The 23,694-nt window shown below is 38.7% G+C and overlaps 1 protein-coding gene across 1 annotated transcript in view; it reads right to left on the bottom strand.

Annotated features, from left to right (window-relative positions):
- The window catches only part of WDPCP (WD repeat containing planar cell polarity effector), a 473,258-nt gene that overhangs the window by 211,589 nt on the left and 237,975 nt on the right, over positions 1-23,694 (bottom strand).

Here is a 23,694-nt window from a genome sequence, read left to right as displayed (position 1 = left end):
GAAAGCAAAATGGCAGACTGAATTCCAGCTACATCCATAATTACATTAAATGTTAATGAACTTAACATTCCAATCAAGAGACAAAGACTTTCACAAAAGAGCAAGCATCAAATATATGCTGCTTGTAAGAAATCCACTATAAATATACAAACACAGATAGTTTGAAAGTACATAAATAGAAAAGTATAAATATGAAAGGGCTAGAATGCCTATAACTATGACATAATATAATTTAAAAAACAGTATTAAAGGAGAGACATTTCATAATGATAAAAACACCAGTTCATCAGGAAGACCTAACAATCATGAGTGTGAATGTCTTAAATATATGAAACAAAAAAAGGTAACAGAATTAAAGAAGACAATTATATTAACAGTTGCTTTTAGCACTCCTCAATCAGCAAGTTAAACAAATGGAAAGTAAAACAAATAAAGAAATAGATGACCTCTATCTTCATGTAACTGATATTATAGAACACTATGAGTCTGAAGTACCGAAAAGCGTGTCTCTATTATCAGAGTGTATATATAAGTATATATATATACTTTGTGTGTGTATAGATAAATTCAGTGTGTGTGTGTGTGTGTGTATCCATCTACATGAGAGCTCCTTATCGATTCTGCTACTTTGCTCATTTATTTATTCATTTTGGTCTCTTTGACCAGTCTTAGACTGAAAATGTTATGTGCAAATTAACTACTGGTTTGCTTTTGTCTGTTTCTTCCGATATCTCCTACAATTTCTGCTTTATGAAGATTCCTATCATTTTATTTGGTACACAGATATAACTTTTATTATTATGAAAGGTAGCCTACAGGCCGGGTGCGGTGGCTCAAGCCTGTAATCTCAGCACTTTGGGAGGCCCAGACGGGAGGTCAGGAGATGGAGACCATCCTGGCTAACACGGTGAAACCCCGTCTCTACTAAAAAATACAAAAAACTAGCCAGGCGACATGGCGGGCACCTGTAGTCCCCGCTACTCAGGACGCTGAGGCAGGAGAATGGCGTAAACCCGGGAGGCAGAGCTTGCAGTGAGCTGAGATCCGGCCACTGCACTCCAGCCTGGGCGACAGAGCAAGACTCCGTCTCAAAAAAACAAAAAAAAAGAAAGGTAGCCCACAGCATTGTAGAGTGACTTCTTTGTTCTGTTTAATAACCTGTGGCATAATTCTGTCTTGTTATTCAGTATATAACAATCCCTGCTTAGTTTGTATTTTCTAATACGTGGCAACTTTGCTTTACTTTGTAAAAAATTGTTTTGGTTTCATATTTGTTTTGTATTTAGGAATGTTTACATTTTTATAAACTCAAATATGTGTAATTATTGTAATTCTCTTGAGCTCACTTTTCTTTTTGTCTTCTTTTTACATATCACTTAGACATTATTGACACAAAAAGCTGTACATATTTAATGTATACAATTTGATTCATTTGGAGGGAAGTAGACACCAGTAAAGCTATTACTGAGAGGTGAAGCCAGCTGGGCTTCTGGGTCGGTTGGGGACTTGGAGAACTTTCCTGTCTAGCTAAAGGACTGGAAATGCACCAATCAGCGCTCTAGGACCAGCTAATCGGGTAGGGCTAAAGGTTTGTAAACACACCAATCAGCACTCTGCCAAAACGGACCAATCAGTTCTCTGTAGAATGGACCAATCAGCAGGATGTGGGTGGGGCCAGATAAGGGAATAAAAGCAGGCCACCCCAGCCAGCACCAGCAACTCCCACTGGTCCCCTTCAGTGCTGTGGAAGCGTTGTTCTTTTGCTCTTGGCAATAAATCCTGCTGCTGCTGCTGCTCACTCTTTGGGTCGCGTCGCCTTTATGAGCTGTAACACTCACCACAAAGGTCTGCGGCTTCACTCCTGAAGTCAGCAAGACCATGAACCCAGCAGGAGGAATGAACAACTCTGGATGCCTCGCCTTTAAGAGCTGTAATACTCACCGCAAAGGTCTGCGGCTTCACAGCTGAAGTCAGCGAGACCACAAACCCACTAGAAGGAACAAAGTCCAGACACATCCAAACATCACAAGGTACAAACTCTGGACACACCATCTTTAAGAACTGTAACACTTACTGCGGGGGTCCGCAGCTTCATTCTTGAAGTCAATGAGACCAAGAAACCACCAATTCTGGACACATTACTACACTCAATGCCATAAACATATCTTATCACTTTCAAAAATTTCCTCTTACTCTGTTTGTAAATTTTTACTTTTTCTTTTTGACACAGGGTCTCACTCTGTAACCCAGGCAGGAGTACAGTGGTGCAATCATGGCTCACTACAGCCTGAACCTCCCAGGCTCAGGTGATTCTCCCACCTCAGCCTCATAAGTAGACTGGGGCTACAGGTATGTACCACCATGCCTGGCCGAATTTTTGTATTTTTTGTAGAGAGCGGGTTTCGACACGTTTCCAGGCTGGTCTCGAACTCCTGCATCAAGCCATCTGCTGGTCTCGGCCTCCCAAACTGCTACAGGCATGAGCTATCATGCCTGGCCCCCTTAACTTGTTTCCTTTTGTGATAAGAACACTTAAGATGTACCCTATTAGCAAATTTTTAAGTATACAGTACAGTATATGTTCCTGGCTTATTTTACTCAGCAAAATGTGCTCTGGGTTCATTCATGTTGTAATTTGCTTTACTTTATAAGGCAAAATGATATTGTATTTATGTAAATACCACACCTTTTTTTGCAAGTAAATAGCTTTTATTGATTGTACTGCAATACAAGTGAATGATACAGATGATATTAATAGAATTTTGTAAGTATTTGAATTATATTTAATTCTGCTAAGAATTAGAGATTGACTGATCCTCACAGAACTTCCCAATTTGCCTTGTAAATGAAGTTGGTACTGTGAATTTTATTATTCTGGTTTTGGATATCAATGTTTCTCAATTTTTTTCATTATTACCCTTCAACCAAAGGTCTTTTTCTTTTTAAAAATTTTAAACGTGTAATATCCAAATTTTTCCAGGGGTGACTGAATTTTCTTTGTATCCTTTGCCTAACAACTCTCCTTTTCCAGAATGCCTAATTTCCCTAACTTTCTGGTAACCACCATCCTATTCTGTATCACTGTGAGTGCAACTTTTTTTCATTACACATATAAGTAAAATCATGCAGTTTTTTGTGTCTGGCTTAGTCACTTAAAAATGTCCTCCAGGTTCATTCACATTGTTGTAAATAGCAGGATTTCCCTCTTTTTAAAGGCTGAATAATATTCCATGATATAGATATTTATCTCATTTCTTTATCCATTCAACTTTTGAGGGAAAACTAGGTTGTTTCCGTATCTCGACTGTTGTGAATAATGCTGCAATAAGCATGAGAGTATAGATGTCTCTTCAACACAGTGATTTCATTTCCTTTAGACATATACCTAGAAGTAGGATTTCTGGAACATATGATAGTTTTACTTTTATTTTATTTTTTATTAAAATTTATGTTCTAGGGTACATGTGCACAACGTGCAGGTATCTTACATACGTATACATGTGCCATGTAGGTGTGTTCCACCCATTAACTCATCATTTACATTAGGTATATCTCCTAATGCTAACCCTCCCCTCTTCCCCTACCCAACAACAGGCCCTGGTGTGTGATGTTCCCCACCCTGTGGCAAGTGTTCTCATTGTTCAATTCCCACCTATGAATGAGAGCATGTGGCGTTTGGTTTTCTGTTCTTGTGATAGTTTGCTGAGAATGATGGTTTCCAGCTTCATCCATGTCCCTACAAAGGACACAAACTCATCCTTTTTTATGGCTGCATAGTATTCCATAGTGTATATGTGCCACATTTTCTTAATCCAGTCTGTCATTGATGGACATTTGGGTTGGTTCCAAGTCTTTGCTATTGTGAATAGTGCCGCAGTAAACATTCGTGTTTGTGTGTCTTTATAGCAGCATGATTTATAATCCTTTAGGTATATACCCAGTAATGGGATGGCTGGGTCAAATGGTATTTCTAGTTCTAGATCCTTGAGGAATCGCCACACTGTCTTGCACAATGGTTGAACTAGTTTACAGTCTCACCAATAGTGTAAAAGTGTTCCTATTTCTCCACATCCTTTCCAGTACCTGTTGTTTCCTGACTTTTTAATGACTGCCATTCTAACTAGTGTGAGATGGTAACTCATTCTGGTTTTGATTTGCATTTCTCTGATGGTTAGTGGTGATGAGCATTTTTTCATGTGTCTGTTGGCTGCATAAATGTCTTCTTTTGAGACGTGTCTGTTCATATCCTTTGCACACTTTTTCATGGGGTTGTTTTTTTCTTGTAAATTTGTTTGAGTTCTTTGTAGGTTCTGGATATTAGCCCTTTGTCAGATGAGTAGATTGCAAACATTTTCTCTCATTGTGTCGGTCGCCTGTTCACTCTGATGGTAGTTTCTTTTGCTGTCCAGAAGCTCTTTAGTTTAATTAGATCCCATTTGTCAATTTTGGACTTTGTTGCCATTGCTTTTGGTGTTTCAGACATGAAGCCCTTGCCCATGCCTATGTCCTGAATGGTATTGCCTAAGTTTTCTTCTAGGGTTTTTATGGTTTTAGGTCTAACATTTAAGTCTCTAATCCATCTTGAATTAATTTTTATATAAGGTCTAAGGAAGGGATCCAGTTTCAGCTTTCTACTTATGGCTAGCCAGTTTTCCCAGAACCATTTCTTAAATAGGGAATCCTTTCCCCATTTCTTGTTTTTGTCAGGTTTGTCAAAGATCAGATGGTTGTAGATGTGTGGTATTATTTCTGAGGGCTTGTTCTGTTCCATTGGTCTGTATCTCTGTTTTGGTACCAGCACCATGCTGTTTTGGTTACTGTAGCCTTGTAGTATAGCTTGAAGTCAGGTAGCATGATGCCTCTAGCTTTGTACTTTTGGCATAGGACTGTCTTGGCAATGCAAGCTCTTTTTTGGTTCCATATGTACTTTAAAGTAGTTTTTTCCAATTCTGTGAAGATAGTCATTGGTAGCTTGATGGAGATGGCACTGAATCAATAAATTATCTTGGGCAGTATGGCCATTTTCACGATATTGATTCTTCCTATCCATGAGCGGGGAATATTCTTCCATTTGTTTGTGTCCTCTTTCATTTCACTGAGCAGTGGTTTGTAGTTCACCTTGAAGAGGTCCTTCACATCCCTTATAAGTTGTATTCCTAGATATTTTATTCTCTTTGAACCAACTATGAATGGGAGTTCATTCATGATTTGGCACTCTGTTTGTCTGTTATTGGTGTATAAGAATGCTTGTGATTTTCACACATTGATTTTGTATCCTGAGACATTGCAGAAGTTGCTTATCAGCTTAAGGAGATTTGGGGCTGAGACAGTGGGGTTTTCTAAACATACAATCATGTCATCTGCAAACAGGGACAATTTGACTTCCTCTTTTCCTAATTGAATACCCTTTATTTCTTTCTCTTGCCTGACTGCCATGGCAAGAACTTCCAACACTATGTTGAATAGGAGTGGTCAGAGAAGGCATCCCTGTCTTGTGCCAGTTTTCAAGGGGAATGCTTCCAGTTTTTGCCCATTCAGTATGATATTGGCTGTGGGTGTGTCATAAATAGCTCTTATTATTTTGAGATACGTTCCATCAATACCAAATTTATTGAGAGTTTTTAGCATGAAGGGCTGCTGAATTTTGTCAAAGGCCTTTTCTGCATCTATTAAGATAATCATGTGGTTTTTGTCTTTGGTTCTGTTTATATGCTGGATTATGTTTATTGATTTGCATATATTGAACCAGCCTTTCATCCCAGGGATGAAGCCCACTTGATCATGGTGGATAAGCTTTTTGATGTGCTGCTGGATTCAGTTTGCCAGTATTTTATTGAGGATTTTTGCATCGATGTTCATAAGGGATATTGGTCTAAAATTCTCTTTTTTTGTTGTGTCTCTGCCAGGTTTTGGTATCAGGATGATGTTGGCCTCATCAAATGAGTTAGGGAAGATTCCTTGTTTTTCTATTAATTGGAATAGTTTCAGAAGGAATGGTACCAGCTCCTCTTTGTACCTCTGGTAGAATTCGGTTGTGAATCCATGTGGTCCTGGACTTTTTTGGTTGGTAGGATATTAATTATTGCCTCAATTTCAGAACCTGTTATTGGTCTATTCAGGGATTCAACATCTTCCTTGTTTAGTCTTGAGAGATTGTATGTGTCCAGGAATTTATCCATTTCTTCTAGGTTTTCTAGTTTATTTGGGTAGAGGTGTTTATAGTACTCTCTGATGGTAGCTTGTGTTTCTGTGGGGTCGGTGGTGATATCCCCTTTATGATTTTTTATTGCATCTATTTGATTCTTCTCTCTTTTCTTATTAGTCTTGCTAGTGGTCTATCAATTTTGTCGATCTTCTCAAAAAAACAGCTCCTGGATTCATGGATTTTTTGAAGAGATTTTTGTGTCTGTATCTCCTTCAGTCCTGCTCTGATCTTAGTTATTTCTTGCCTTCTGCTAGCTTTTGAATGTGTTTGCTCTTGCTTGTCTAGTTCTTTTAATTGTGATGTTAGGATGTCAATTTTAGATCTTTCCTGCTTTCTCTTGTGGGCATTTAGTGCTATAAATTTCCCTCTACACACTGCTTTAAATGTGTCCCAGAGATTCTGGTATGTTGTATCTTTGTTCTCACTGGTTTCAAAGAACATCTTTATTTCTGCCTTCATTTCGTTATGTACCCAGTAGTCATTCAGGAGCAGGTTGTTCAGTTTCCATGTAGTTGAGTGGTTTTGAGTGATTTTCTTAATCCTGAGTTCTAGTCTGATGGCACTGTGGTCTGATAGACAGTTTGTTATAATTTCTGTTCTTTTACATTTGCTGAGGAGTGCTTTACTTCCAGCTGTGTGGTCAGTTTTGGAATAAGTGCGATGTGGTGCTGAGAAGAATGTATATTCTGTTCATTTGGGATGGAGAGTTCTGTAGATGTGTATTAGGTCCACTTGGTGCAGAGTTGAGTTCAATTCCTGGATATCCTTGTTAACTTTCTGTCTCATGGCTCTGTCTAATGTTGACAGTGGGGTGTTAAAGTCTCCCATTATTATTGTGTGGGAGACTAAGTCTCTGTAAGTCTCTAAGGACTTGCTTTATGAATCTGGGTGCTCCTGTATTGGGTGCATATATATGTAGGATAGTTAGCTCTTCTTGTTGCATTGATCCCTTTACCATTATGTAATGGCCTTCTTTGTCTCTTTTGATCTTTGTTGGTTTAAAGTCTGTTTTATCAGAGACTAGGATTGCAACCCCTGCCTTTTTTTGTTTTCCATTTGCTTGTTAGATCTGCCTCCATCCCTTTATTTTGAGCCTATGTGTGTCTCTTCACGTGAGATGGGTCTCCTGAATACAGCAAACTGATAGGTCTTGACTCTATCCAATTTTCCAGTCTGTGTCTTTTAATTAGAGCATTTAGCCCGTTTACATTTAAGGTTAATATTGTTATGTATGAACTTGATCGTGTCATTATGATGTTCGCTGGTTATTTTGCTCGTTAGCTGATGCAGTTTCTTCCTAGTATCGAAGGTCTTTACATTTTGGCATGTTTTTTCATTGGCTGGTACCAGTTTTTCCTTTCCATATTTAGTGCTTCCTTCAGGAGCCTGTGTAGGGCAGGTCTGGTGGTGACAAAATCTCTCAGCATTTGTTTGAATGGGATTTTATTTCTCCTTCACTTATGAAACTTAGTTTGGTTGGATATGAAATTCTGGGTTGAAAATTCTTTTCTTTAAGAATGTTGAATATTGGCGTCCACTCTTCTGGCTTGTAGAGTTTCTGCAGGGAGATCTGCTGTTAGTCTGATGGGCTTCCCTTTGTGGGTAACCCGCCTTTTCTCTCTGGCTGCCCTTAACATTTTTTCCTTTGTTTCAACTTTGGTGAATCTGACAATTTTGTGTCTTGGAGTTGCTCTTCTCAAGGAGTATCTTTGTGGCATTCTCTGTATTTCCTGAATTTGAATGTTGGCCTGCCTTGCTAGGCTGGGGAAGTCCTCCTGGATAATATCCTGCAGAGTGTTTTCCAACTTGGTTCCATTCTCCCTGTCACTTTCAGGTACACCAATTAGACATAGATTTGGTCTTTTCACATAGTCCCAAATTTCCTGGAGGCTTTGTTCATGTCTTTTTACTCTTTTTTCTCTAAACTTCTCTTCCCACTTCATTTCATTCATTTGATCTTCAGTCACTGATATCCTTTCTTCCAGTTGATCGAGTTGGTTACTGAAGCTTGTGCATTTGTCACGTAGTTCTCGTGTCATGGTTTTCAGCTCTATCATGTCATTTAAGGACTTCTCTATATTGGTTATTCTATTTAGCCATTCATCCAGTCTTTTCTCAAGGTTTTTAGCTTCTTTGTGATGGGTTCGAACTTCCTCCTTTAGCTCGGAGAAGTCTGATCGTCTGAAACCTTCTCTCAACTTCTCGAAATCATTCTCCATCCAGCCTTGTCCCATCGCGGGCAAGGTGCTGCATTCCTTTGCAGCGGGAGAGGCACTCTGATTTTTAGAATTTTCAGCTTTTCTGCACTGCTTTTTCCCCATCTTTGTGGTTTTATCTACCTTTTGTCTTTGATGATGGTGACGTACTGATGGGGTTTCGGTGTGGATGTCCTTTCTGTTTGTTAGTTTTCCTTCTAACAGTCAGGACCCTCAGCTGCAGGTCTGTTGGAGTTTGCTCAAGGTCCACTCCAGACCCTGTCTGCCTTGGTATCAGCAGTGGAGGCTCCAGAAGAGTGGATACTGCTCAACAGCAAATGTTGCTGCCTCATTGTTCCTCTGGAAGCTTCGTCTCAGAGGGGTACCCGGCTGTGTGAGGTGTCAGCCTGCCTGTAGTGGGGGATGTCTCCCAGTTAGGCTACTCGGGAGTCAGGGACGCACTTAAGCAGGCAGTCTGTCTGTTCTTAGATCTCAAACTCCATGCTGGGAGAACCACTACTCTCTTCAAAGCTGTCTGACAGGGACATTTAAATCTGCAGAGGTTTCTGCTGCCTTTTGTTTGGGTATGCCTTGTCCCCAGAAGTGGAGTCTACAGAGAGAGGCAGGCCTCCTTGAGCTGCAGTGAGCTCCACCCAGTTTGAGCTTCCCGGCTGCTTTGTTTACCTACTCAAGCCTCAGCAATGGCAGGCACCTTTCTCTCAGCCTCGCTGCCGCCTTGCCGTCAGATCTCAGACTGCTGTGCTTACTAATGAGGGAGGCTCCGTGGGCGTGGGACCCTCTGAGCCAGACACAGGATATAATCTCCTGGTGTGCCATTTGCTAAGACCTTTGGTAAAGCACAGTATTGGGGTGGGAATGACCCGATTTTCCAGGTGTTGTGTGTCGCGGCTTCCCTTGGCTAGGAAAGGGAATTCCCTTCTTCCTTGTGCTTCCTGGGTGAGGCGATGCCTCACCCTGCTTCAGCTGTCACTGGGTGGGCTGCATCCACTGTCCTGCACCCACTGTCTGACATGTCCCAGTGAGATGAACCCAGTACCTCAGTTGGAAATGCAGAAATCACCCATCTTCTGTGTTGCTCAGGCTGGGAGCTGGAGGCTGGAGCTGTTCCTATTCAGCCATCTTGGTACCGCTCGATAGTTTTATTTTTAATATTTTGAGAAACCTTTATACTCTTTTCCACAGGGGTATACCAGCTTACATTCTCATCAAGTGGTGTCCTTTTATGTACATTCTTGCCAGCCAGTTGTTACCTTTTGACTTTTTGGTTAGGAGGTACCATAACAGATATAAGGTGTTATCTCTTTGTACTTTGATTTTCTTTTCCCTGATGATTAGTAATGTCAAGTATCTTTTCACATACCTTTTGGACATCTGTGTATCTTCTTTGGAAAGATGTTTATTCAGGTCCCTTGCCCATTTTAAAATTTGGTGGTTTATTTGCTATGGAGTTGTATGAGTTCCTTATATATTTTGGATATTGACCCCCTTCCCAACTATATGGTTTGCAAATATTTTCTCTCATTCAGTTGGTTGCCTTTCATTTTGCTGATTTTTTTTCTTTGCAGTACAGAAACTTTTTAGTTTCATGTGGTTTCATTTCTTTATTTTTCCTTTTGTTGCCTATGATTCTGATATCAAATCTAAAAACTCATTGCCAAGACCAATGGCAAGGAACTTTACCTCTTTGTTTTCTTCTAGCAGTTTTAGTTTCAAGGTTTTATGTTTAAGTCTTTAATCCATTTTAAGTTAACTTGCTTTTATGGTGTAAGAGAAGCATGCCTCTTAGAACTGTTTTGCTGCATCTAGTTACGTTTTGGTATATTGTGTGTTTCATCCTTAGGAAGCATATGTTCACTGTTCCCCAAGGCCTTTTTTTTTTTTGAGACAGGGTCTTGCTCTGACCCGAGGTGGGAATGCAGAGGCACTATCATGGCTCACTGCAGCCTCGACCTTCCAGGTTCAAGGATCCTCCCACCTCAGTCTCCCAAGTAACTAGGACTACAGGTATGCACCACCACATCAAGCTAGTTTTTCTATTTTTAGTAGAGGCAGGGTTTTGCTCTGTTGCCCAAGCTGATCTTGAGCTCAAGCAATTCACCCGCCTTGGCCTCCCAAAGTGTTGGGATTACAGGCATAAGCCATCATGCCTAATTTTTTTAAAGCCATCGGCCATATTTTTTTAAAGACAGATTTGACACCATGTAGAATAGGTTGGGAAGATATAAAATCCTTGGCCCATCCCCTTTTTCCTTGAGTATTTTGTAGTCACTGCACCAGTGTTCTCTTGTTGGTACAAAATCTCATGTTAACTTGATTATTTTTACCCTTTCAAAATGATTTAATGTTTGGCCTGCAGACTGGGAGGATATATTATCTTTAAAGTCTGTTTTACTAAGATATTTCATGGAACAGTCTGACTGTTTGGATTAATTTTCCAGGTACACGGTGAGTTCTTTCAGTATGTACATTCAAGTCATCTGTTTCAGGAAAGATATCTCGAATGTTTTAAATCACCTACTGAAGTATGATTCATTTGTAATAAAATTCACCAATTTAAGTAAATAGTGCAAGGGGTTTAGATGAATGTATAGTTATGTTATAATAACTACAATCAAGATAAATATTTTTTAAATCATCTCAAAAAAGTTTCCACGTGCTATTTTGCAGCAAATGCCCTTAGTCCAACCACGTCAGGCTTTGAGAAACAATTCATCCATCTTGTTTCTGTCACTATACTTCTGCTTTTTTCCCTAGCATGTCATATGTGTGATATCAAACAGAATAAAGTCTAAATTGTATCAGGCTTTGCTTTTCCTTTTCAAGAATATCATAAATGGAATAATGCAGAATGTATTGTTTTTAACTTTCTTTTCTTAAATCTTTAGAGATTCATCCATCTTGTTCAGGCAGCTAGTTTTTAAAAATTGAGTAGCATTAATCAACAGTTTTTTTTATACATTTACCAATTGGTAGTCATTTGAGATGTTCCCATTTGGGCCTGTTATGAATAATGGTGATTTAAGTATTCATGTACAAGTTCTTGTGTGGAGACGTATTTTTAGTTCTCTTAGAGGGGAGATATATATATATATATATGTGTGTGTGTGTGTGTATATATATACACACACACACACGTTTACTTATATTTGTACATTCTTACCATTCTAATCATATTCTAATAATTCTATTCATATGATTAGAATGGTTAGAATGTATAAATATATATCTCCTCCCTAAGAGAAATACGTATATATGTATGACTAGAATGGTTAGAATTATTGGGTAATATGGTAAATGTATTCTTAAAAGGAACTGCTGAACAATGCTCCAGTATGGTTATAACATCTTATATATCCAAGAGCAACACAGAAAATTTCCCAGTATATCCACATCCTCCCCAATACTTGGTATTATTTGTCTTCTAAATTTTATCCTTCTAATGGTTCCTGACGTAGTGGCTTCTTATTTTTATGTAAAACTTATATTTCTCTGATGACTAATGATGTTGAACATTGTTCATGTGCTACCTAGACATCCACATTTTTTCTTTGGTAATGTGTCTCTTCAAATCTTCTGTCCATTTTTTACTGAGTTATCTTACTGTTAAGTGTAAGAATTCTTTATATATGCTGGATACAATAATCAGATACTGTTTTATCAGACACATACATTGAGAATATTCTCAGTTTGTGGCTTGCGTTTTCATTTTCTTAATGGTGTCTTTTGAAGAGCAGAAGCTTCCAATTTTGATGAAGATCTATTTTATTCTTTATTTTTTCCTCATTTGATTTTGTAGAGATGGGGTCTCACTATGCTGCCCAGACTGATCTGGAACTCCTGGCCTCAGGCGATCCTCCTACTTAACTTCCCAAAGCACTGAGATTACAGGTACAACCACACTCGACCTATTTTTCCCATGTTATATCTAAGAAATCTTTACACCAAAATCATTAATGTTTATCTTCTATCCACTCTTCCTGAAGGTGTACAGTTTTACCTCTTGTATTTAGGCTTTACTCATTTCAAGTATATTTTGTATTGGCATGAGAACCGATTTTTTTTTTTTTTCTGGCCCACAAAGATATCCAATTGTTTTAGCACCATTTATTGAAAAGATTATTCATTTGATGATTAAGCTCTGATTTTTTTTTTTTTTTATCTTGCCCAAATTCCTATAAAAGGGGTCTGGGGAGTCCTGCCCTACAAACCAAAAATTCTCATCAGATGGGTTTTACTTAACCCTGTATATCATGACTTACTTTCCAATCTGACTCTGGCATAACAAGGAAGAAAATCAAAATGTTTTACTCCAAAATATATTTCCTTGCCATACCTTGAAATTGCCACGTGAAGTCTCTTGTAGGAAAAATCCACATTCTGTAGAGAATCCCCTTTCCCCTTTGTTTTCCTTCCTTCCTTTTCAGATCCAGGAGATAATCAACTAAGAGCTAGGAACACTTTTAAGTCCACTAAGAAACATTTTACAACCTGCTCTCTCTGAAGTCCGCTGAGAACTTCCGCTACGCAATAAAACTTGGTCACCACAATTCTTTATCTTAACCTGAACGTTTCCTTTCTGTTGATCCCAGGTCTTCAGATAAACTCAACCAATTGCCAACTAGAAAATGTTTAGATTTACCTATAGCCTGGAAGCCCCTGCTTTGAGTTGTTCCGCCTTTCTGAACCAAACCCATGTGTTTCTTAAATGTATTTGATTAAGTCTCATGCCTCCCTAAAATATATAAAACCAAGCTGCACTCTGACCACTTTGGGCACATGTCCGCAGGACCTCCCGAGGGGTGTGTCATGGGCCATGTTCACTCATATTTGGCTGAGAATAAATCTCTTAAAATATTTTACAGAGTTTGACTCTTTTCGACAACACATTCCACATAGAATTATCTTGACAAGTTAATAAAAACCCACTTGTAGTAAGTTTTGAAATCAGGGAGGGTAAATATACAAACTTTGTTCTTTTTCAGGATTGTTGGGGGCATTTTGTAATTTCATATGAATTCATAGATTGGCTTTCCCTATTTCTGAGAAAACAAAAAACATATCCGTTGGAATTCTGGGAGGGGTACCATCAAATTTGTACATTACTTTGTTCACAATTGCCGGCTTAACAATACCAAGTCTTTTAATCCATGAACATGGGGTGTCTTTACATTTATTTAAGTCTTAATTTCAGGAATGTTTTATAGCTTTCAGTGTTTATTTCTTTCACTTTGCGAACCCCGAATATCTGAGACAGGTCTCAGTTAATTTACAAAGTTTATTCTGCCGAAGTTGAGGATGCGCGCCTGTGACACAGCATCAGGGGGTCCTGATATGTGCCCAAGGTGGTCAGAGCACAGTTTGGTTTCATACATTTTAGGGAGACATGAGACATCAATCAACATATGCAAGATGAACATTGGTTCAGTCCAGAAAGGCAGGACAACTTGAAGGAAAGGTGGGACAACTGGAGATGGAGAGCCGACATTCAGGTCATAGGTAGATAAGAGACAAATGGTTGCATTCTTTTGAGCCTCTGATTAGCCTCACCAAAGGAGGCAATCAGATATGCATTTATCTTAGTGAGTAGGGGGAGCAGTAGGAGGCTGGTTTGCCCTAAGCAGTTCCCAGCTTAACTTTTCCCTTTGGCTTAGTGAGTTTGGGGCCCCAAGATTTATTTTCCTTTCACAACCTCCTTGGTTATAGTTATTGCTAGTGTGAAATGAAAGTAAATCTTGGGACCCAAACTCACTAAGGCAAAGGGAAAAGTCAAGTTGGAAATTGAGTCACACGAACCTGCCTCCAATTTTATTCCTAAATAGGACAGCTACAAAGATTTTTAAAAGTGATAGACCTCCTTCACCATTTGCCCTCGAGGAAATTTCTTGTGGGCCTCAAGATCTTTACCCTAAAACAGTTCTGTTGAGTTTCACCCTGACAATGTAAATTGATAGCTTATCTTCACAGGTAAGGGACAAAGGACAGAACTCAAAAGTCATCCCTCTGCCCACCTGAGACAAATGCATATCTGATTGCTTCCTCTGCTCTGTGTTTATCTTATATAAAAAATGCACATGTAATGAGCTGGATGCATAAGTGACTATTCTTCTACCCCTTTCACATGTATATGGGTAATCAAAGACTCAAAAGAATGCAACCCCTTGCCTCTTATCTACCCATGCCCTTTCAAAATTTCTTCTTTCACCAATACCTGCCCTTTTCCCTTTAAATACTGAAGTCCCCAGACCCTCTTTGGAAAAAGCGTGGACCACAATTTTTCCTGTGAATCTCTGTTCTTTCCTGGGCATGTCCTTAACTGTGGCAAATAAACCTCCTAAAATGATTGAGACTCTCCTTGCTCATTTGATTTATACTAGGTATTTTATTCTTTTGGATGCTATTGTAAATAGAATGAAGTTTTGGTTGTTTTGTTTTGTTTTGTTTTGTTTTTGAAACAGGGTCTAGCTCTGTCACCCAGGCTGGAGTGCAGTGGCAGGATCTCAGATCAGTTCAGCCTCTGCCTCCCGGGTTCAAGAGATCTTCCCACATCAGCCTCCCAAATAGCCGTGATTACAAGCATGTACTACACCTGGCCAGGATTTCTTAATTTCCTTTTTAAACTGTTCATTGCTGGTGTAGAAAAATGCTACTGTTTTTGTATGTTGATCTTGTATCCTGCAACCTTGCTGAATTCATTTATTATGTCTAATTGTCAGAGGTGTGTGAACCGGAGCAACTCCATCTTAAATAGGAGCTGGGTAAAAATGAGGCTGAAACCTACTGGGCTGCATCCCAGAAACTTGAGACATTCTAAGTCACAAGATGAGATAGGAGGTTAGCACAAAATACAGGTCATAAAGACCTTGCTGATCAACAGGTTGCAGTAAAGGAGTCAGACAAAACCCACCAAAACCAAAATGGCAATGAGAGTGACCTTTGGTCGTCCTCACTGTTACACTCCCACCAGAGCCATGACAGTTTACAAATGCCATGGCAACATCAGGAAGCTTACCCTATAAGCTCTAAAAAGGGGAGGCATGAATAATCCACCCCTTGTTTAGCATTTCATCAAGAAATAACCATAAAAATGGGCCACCAGCAGCACTCAAGGCTGCTCTATGGAGTAGCCATTCTTTTATTCCTTTACTTTTTTAATAAACTTGCTTTTACTTTGCATTGCAGACTCACCCTGAATTCTTTCTTGCACAAGATCCAAGAACCCTCTCTTGGGGTCTGGACTGGGACCCCTTTCCTGTAACATAACATGGTTTTTATGTGGACCCTCTGGAATTTTCAAAATAGAATCATGTCATTTGCAAATATAGTTTTTCTTCTCTTTTTCCAATTTAGGTGCTATTTATTTCTTTTGTTTTACCTAATTGCTCTGACTAGCAATTCTAGAACAATATTGACTAGTAGTGGTGAAAGCGAACATCCTTATTTTGTTCCCCATCTTAGGCGGAAAGCACCCAGCCACTGAATATAGGGTTAGCTGTGTGTTTTCCATAATGTGTTTTCCATAAATGGCCTTTATCGCGTTGAGGCAGTTCACCTCTATTCTTAGTTTTCTGAGTGTTTTTTTTAACATGAATGGGTATTGAATGTGGTCACTCTTCCTGCATCAATTAAGATTATTGTATGGCTTTCCCTCTTGCTTCCACTTATGATTGACAGATTTTCTTATGTTGAAATGCCCTTGTATTCCTGTGGTAAATCTACCCATTAGGTTACTGATTTCAGATCTCTCCTCTTTTTTAATTCTTATTGAGGTAAAATATACACATAAAGTTACCACCTTTACTATTTTTACATGTACAGTTCACTGCTAATAAATATATTTATATATATTTCTTCCCCTTTTATCCTCCTCCTTACCCTTCCTGGCCTCTGGTAACCACCAGTCTATGCTCTATCTTCATGAGTCACTTTTTTTTTTGAGCTACAGTCTTGCTCTGTCACCAGGCTGGAGTGCAGTGGCACGATCTCAGCTCACTGCAACCTCCGCCTCCCAGGTTCAAGTGATTCTCCTGCCTCAGCCTCCCAAGTGGCTGAGATTACAGGCCTGCGCCACAATGCCCAGCTAATTTTTGTAGTTTTAGTAGAGATGGGGTTTCACCATGTTGGCCAGGATGGGCTCGATCTCTTGACTTCGTGATCCACCCACCTCGGCCTCCCAAAGTGCTGGGATTTACAGGCGTGAGCCACCATGCACGGCCCATGAGAGTCACTTTTTAAGATTTCACTTATGAGTGAGAATATACAATATTTGTCTTTCTGTGCTTGGAGTCACTTAACATAATGACCTTCATTTCCATCTATGTTGTAGCAAATGACATGATTTCATTTTTCGATGGCTGAATAATATTCCATTCTGTATATATACCACATTTTCTTTATCCGTTCATCCATTAATGGGCACTTAGGTTGCTTCTATATTTTGGCTATTGTGAATAGTTCTGTAATAAACATGGGCAGGCAAAAATCTGTTGGATATAGTGATTTCATTTCTTTTGGATATATATGCAGTAGTATATACTTAAAGCAGTAGTAAAATGGCTGAATTATATAGTTCTGTTTTTAGTTTTTTGAGGAACCTCCATGCTGTTCTTCATGGTGGCTGTACTAATTTACATTTTCACCAACAGTGTATAAGAACTCTCCTTTATCCACATTCTCACCAGCATCTGTTATTGTTTATCTTTTGGATACAAGTCGTTTTAAGATAAGATGATAGGTAATTGTGATTTTGATTTGCATTTCTCTGATTAGTGATGTTGAACAGTTTTTCCATATATGTGTTGGCCATTAGTATGTCTTCTTCTGAAAAATGTCTATTCAGATCTTTTGCCCATTTAAAAAAATAGGATTTTTTTTTTGCTATTGAGTTATTTGAGCTCCTAATATATTCTGATTATTAATCTCTTGTCAAATGAATAATTTGCAGATATTTTCTCCCATTCTGTGGTTTGGCTATTCACTTTGTTGATCATCTCTTTTGCTGTGCAGGAACTTTTTTGCTTGAGGTAATCTCATTTGTCTATTTTTGTTTTGGTTACCTGTGCTTTTCAGGTCTTACACAAAATGTCTTCTCAAAAACCAGTATCCCAGAGTCTTTCCCTAATGATACCTTCTAGTAGTTTCACACTTTCAGGTCTTGGGTTTAAGTATTTAATCCATTTTAATTTAATTTTTGTGTATGGTGAGAGATGGGGTCTACCTTCATTGTTCTTCAAAGAGTAATCCAGTCTTCCCAGCATCATTTATTGAAAAGACTTTCCTAGGGCCAGGCACAGTGGCTCATGCCCATAATCCCAGCATTTTGGGAGGCCAAGGCAGGTGGATCGCCTGAGGTCAGGAGTTTGAGACCAGCCTGGCCAACATGGTGAAGCCCTGTCTCTACTAAAAATACAAAAATTAGCCAAGCATGATGGCGGGCGCCTGTAATTCCAGCTACTCAGGAGGCTGAGGCAGGAGAACTGCTTGAACCCAGGAGGTGGAGGTTGCAGTGAGCTGAGATCGCACCATTGCACTCCAGCCTGGAAAACAAGAGCAAAACTCCATCTCTAAAAAAAAAAAAAAAGAAAGAAACTATACATATATATATGTGGATTAGAAAAGACCGTCCTTTCCCCATTGTATGTCCTTGGTGTCTGTATCGCAAATGAATTGTCTATAAATGTATGAATTTATATCAGCGTTCTCTGTTCTGTTCCATTGGTTTATGTGTCTGTTTTTATACCAGTGCTATGCTGTTTCAGTTACTATGACTTTGTAGTAAATTTTGAAGTCAGTAGTGTAATGCCTCCAGCTTTGTTCTTTTTGTTCAGGATTGCTTTGGCTATTCAGGGTCTTGTGTGGTTCCATATAAATTTTATAGTTTTTTTCTATTTTTGTGAAAAATGTCATTGGTATTTTGATAGGGATAATTTTGATAGGGTAGTATTGTGATTTTAACTATATTAATTCTTCCAATTTACAAGCATGGAATATCCATTTTGTATGTGTGTCTCTTCAGTTTCTTTCATCAGAGTTTTATAGTTCTCCTTGTACAGAACTTTCACTTCTTTGGTTATATTGACTCCTAGGTACTTAATATTTTTTGTAGCTATTATAAATGGGATTGCCTTCCTGATTTCTTATTTTTTTAATTTTTATTTTTTGAGATGGAGTCTCACTCTGTCGCCCAGGCTAGAGGGCTGTGGTGCAATCTCAGCTCACTTCAACCTCTGCTTCCCCGGTTCAAGCAATTCTTTTGCCTCAGCTTCCCGAATAGCTGGACTACAGGCACATGCCACCACGCCCAGCTAATTTTTGTATTTTTAGTAGAGACGGGGTTTCACTGTGTTGGCCAGGCTGGTCTCAAACTCCTGACCTCAAGTGATCCGCCCACCTCTGTCTCCCAGAGTGTTGGGATTACAGGCGTGAGCCACTGTGAACAGTCTGATTTATTTTTTAGATTGTTTGCTGTTGGTATATGTAAGTGCTGCTGATTTTTGTATGTTAATTTTATGTTCTGCAACTTACTGAATTCGTTTATCAGTTCTAACAGCTTTTTGGTGGGGTCTTTAGGTTCTTCTACATATCGGACCATGTCATCTGCAAAACAGGGCTAATTTGACTTCTCCTTTTCCAGTTTGGATGCCTTTTATTTCTTTTTTTCTCTTGCCTAATTGCTCTCACCAGGAGTTTCCATATAATGTCGAATAAAAGTGGTGAAAAGTGGGTATCCTTGTCTTGTCCAGTCCTTAGAGGAAAAGTCTTCAATTCTTCCCCATTCAGTATGATTTTAGCTGTGGGTTTGTCATAGATGGCCTTTATTATTTTGAGGTATGTTTCTTCTATACTTATTTTGATGAGGGTTTTCAATCATAAAGCTATATTGAATTTCATCAAATGCTTTTTTTTGCCATCTATTGAAATAATCATATGGTTTTTGTTCTTTATTCTGTTAATGTGATATACCATGTTTAGCGTCAGTCACTGGATTTTTACTTAGTCCTTTTGGGAAGCTTATCGTTCTCTTTGTTGGTGTTTCTTACGGGTATACATCTACGTCTTTGCATTGAAGAATTATTCATTCCAGTTTTCTCTGTCCAGCTTTTTCATTTTTTATTGAATATATATTTGCTAAGCCTATCTTTACTATAGGTCACTGCCTCCTTTTTGGCTCAAGGTGGCTCTTTAAGCCCAGGTTCTCCTCAGCTATAGTAAATGATCAGAGTTCTGCCTGTCCCAAATGGTACAGTCCTAAAGGGATTATCCCAGTAGTATATGAAGGCTGGCTAGAAGTTCCTGTCCAAGGGACCTGTGAAACATACCTCCTAAAGTGTGGTGCTGCTGAACAAACACTGTGATTTGGCATCTCCTTTGGCCAAGTTACAGAGCAGAGTTTCCAGGGTGGAGGATAGTAGTCCTGCCTACCTACTTTGTCTCTGCCTCTCCTAAGAGATATTTCTTCACTCAGGCAGTCATGATGCTTCCTGTGGATTAACACAAGAGCAGGTCTCCTGCCAGGGACCCCAATATAGTGTGACTGCTGGTCGACCACCTCAATCTCACTTTTTCCAGTATAGAAACTGTGAACTGAAGGGAAGATTTTCCATTCACTTGTTGCGAGGCAGAATGGGAGTGAGAGGTATGATGGATGGGAAAGTCCAATTCTCCTACCATCTGCTCAGAATTTTTTCACTTCTCTGTGGCCCTGGGATCTGTATTATCCTCATATGTGAGTTCTGGGTGGTTGTTGTAGAAATCTCAGCGTTGTATATTTATTTCTGGTTTTCTGTGGGAGGGGGAATTAATTTAAGCCAGCTTGTATTTACACTGCCATTTTAAAACCAGAAGTTCCTCCTTTTTAAAAATGTAGGCATTTACCACCATAAATTTCCCTGTGCGTGTGAATTTTGCTGTACCCCATACGTTTCATTATGTTTTCATTTTTTATTTCTGTCAAGTTTGACGATGTGATTTCTTCTGGGATCTCTTGGTTAAGAGTCTTCTGTTTAATTTCAACATATTTTTGAATTTTTCGGTTTTCCTTCATTAATTTCTAGGTTCATTCTGCTCTGATAGAAACTGTTTTGTATGATTTGTCAATTTAAATTTATTCAGACTTTAAAAAAAATTTTTTTTTAAGATACTCTGTTGCTCAGACTGGAGTGCAGTGGCATGATCTCGGCTCACTGCAACCTCCGCCTCCTGGGTTCAAGTAGTTCTACTGCCTCAGCCTCCTGAGTAGCTGGGACTACAGGTGCGCACCACCATGCCCGGCTAATTTTTGTATTTTTAGTTGAGACAGGGTTTCGCCATGTTGGCCAGGCTGGTCTCGAACTCCTGACCTCAGGTGATCCACCCACCTGGCCTCCCAAAGTGCTGGGATTACAGGCGTGAGCCACCATGCCCAGCCCCAGACTTGTTTTGTGACCTAACATAGGATCTATCCTGCAGAATGCCCTTGAGAAAAATGTATATTCTGCTGGTGTGGGTAGTGGGTAGTGTATTCTATTTATGTATCTGTTAGGTGTCATTAGTTTATAGTATTGTTCAAACTCTCAATTTCCTTACTGATTTTCTCTCTAGATGTGCTATCCATTATTGGGACAGGGCTATTGAAGTCATCAACTATTAGTGTACAACTTTCTATTCCTTTCAATTCCATCAATGTTTGCTTCATATATCTTGGGTCTCTGCTGTTTGGTGCACACATGTTAAATATGTAGTATCTTCTTGATGCATTTTCTCTTTCATTAAATGTATGATGTTCTTCTTTGACTCATGTAATGATTTTTGTCTTAGCACCTATTTTATTTGTTATTAGCCACCCCACATCTCTTTTGGTTACCGTTACATAGAATATATTTTTTCATCCCTTCACTTTTAACCTGTTTGTACCTTTGGATATTGAGTCTCTTCAAGAACACATATGGTTGGATCATGTTATTTAATCCAGCGGTTCCCAACCTTTTTGACAATTTTTCCATGGACAGGGTGGGGAGGGGGTGATAGTTTTGGAATGAAACCATTCCACCTGAGATCATCAGGAATTAGATTCTCATAAGGAACATGCAACCTAGATCCCTCACATGTACAGTTCACAATAAGGTTCATTGTCTTATGAGAATCTAATGCTGCCACTGATCTGACTGGAGATAGAGCTCAGGTGGTAATGCTCGATTTCCCACCACTCACTTCCTGCTGTGTGGCCTGGTTCCTAACAGGTCATGGTAACCTGGGGATTGGGGACCCTAACCAGGTCCATGGCCTGGGGATTGGGGACCCCTGATTTAATCCATTGTTTCGATCTTTGCCTTTTAAGTATCAAATTTAATCTATTTACATTTAAATTGATTACTGATAAGAAAGTACATCTACCATTTGCTATTCTGCTATGTTTTCCATAACTCATGTGTTTTGTTATATAATTCTTCCAATACTGCCTTCTTTTGCACATTTTTTTCCAGTGTACCATTTTAATCTTCATTTCCTTTTCTGTATATATTTTTGGTTATTTTCTTAGCGGTTACCCTAAGGATTATAATTAATTTACTAAATTTGTAACAATCTAATTTCAATTCACACCAACGTGGCTTCAATAACATACAAATAATTTGCTTTTCTATAGCTCTATCTACCCTATGTTATTATTGTCACAAATTACATGTATATATATATATATATAGTATCCCCATTTACATAGGTTTTAATTATTGTTTCATGTATTAATTTTTAAATCATGAAGAAAAGTTACAATCTAAAAATACAGTAGTATTGTCTTTTATATTTACCTATGTAGTTAGCTTTACAGGTTCTTTATTTCTTTCTATGGCTTTGAGTTATTGTCCAGTGTCTTTTCATTTTAGTCTGAAGAACTCCTTTTAGCGTTTCTTGTAAGAGAGGTATACTAGCAAAAACTCCCTCATCTTTTATCTAGAATGTCTTAATTCTCCCTCATTTTTAAGAGATAATTTTGCTAGATATAAACATCTTCGTTGTTAGTTTTTTTCTTTGAGACAGAGTCTTGCTCTGTCACCCAGGATGGAGTGCAGCGGTGCCATCTCAGCTCACTGAAGCCTCTGCCTCCCAGGTTCAATTCTCCTGCCTCAGCCTTCCCAATAGCTGGGATTACAGGCTTGTGCCACCATATCTGGCTTTTTTTCTTTTCTTCTTTTTTCGCATTTTTAGTAGAGACGGGGTTTTGCCATGTTGGCCAGGCTAGTCTCAAATTCCTGACCTCAAGTGATCTGCCCACCTTGGCCTCCCAAAGCACTGGGATTACAGGCGATTTTTTTTTTCTTTAAACAGTTTGCATATGTCTTCTCACTGCCTTCTGGCCTCAATGATTACTAATGAGAAAAGTATCTGTTAATATACTGAGGATCCCTTCTACATGGATTACTAATGAGAAAATTATCTGTTAATATATTGAGGATCCTTTCTACATGACAAAATACTTCTTGCTTTCTGTTTAAGATTCTCTCTTTGTCATTTGGTTTTGATTATAATGTGTTTTGATATTGATCTTTGAGTTGATTCTACTTGAATTTTGTTGAGCTTCTTGCATGTACAGATGCATGTCTTCAATCAAATTTGGGATTTTTCTACCATAATTTCTTCTGACAGTCTTTCTTCTTTTTCTAGGGCTTCCATAATATATATGCTGCTATGCTGCATATACAGATTCTGTTCATTTTTCTTCATTTTTAAAATTTTTGTTCCTCAGAGTTGATCATTTCAATTGTCCTATTTTCATGTCCCATTTTAATGCTTCTTCTGCCAGGTCAAACTCGATGAATGTCTAGCAAATTCATCATTTTGGTTCTTATATTTTCCAGCTCCAACTTTTCTATTTGGTTTGTTTTTATAATTTCTATCTCTTCATTGATATTCGCTATTTGGTAAGGCATCATTCTCCTGGTTTCCCTTAGTTTACTGTCCATGGTTTCCTTTAGCTTTCTGAGTTTAAAGGAAGACAGTTGATTTTAAGTCTTTGTCTAGTAATTTCAGTGTCTGGGCTTCCCTAGGGGTACTTTCTATATTTTTTCTTTTTCATGTGAATGGGCCATACTTTCCTGCTTTTAAACTTTTGTTGACTAAATTTCAAATATTTTAATGTTATAACTCTGGAAATCAGATTATTTCCCTCTCCATGGTTTGCTATTGTTACTGCTGAGGGCTGCAGTCATCCATTTTATTAGTGACATTCCCAAACTAATGTTGCAAAGCCTGTATTCCTTGCCATTTGTGGTCAGTGAAGTCTCTGTTTCATTATCTCTGTCA

The sequence above is a fragment of the Rhinopithecus roxellana genome, chromosome 17, assembly GCF_007565055.1.
Source record: "Rhinopithecus roxellana isolate Shanxi Qingling chromosome 17, ASM756505v1, whole genome shotgun sequence".
Taxonomy (NCBI): domain Eukaryota; kingdom Metazoa; phylum Chordata; class Mammalia; order Primates; family Cercopithecidae; genus Rhinopithecus; species Rhinopithecus roxellana.
The sequence above is the reverse complement of the archived record's forward strand: the minus strand, read 5'-3'. Positions and strand labels throughout refer to the sequence as shown.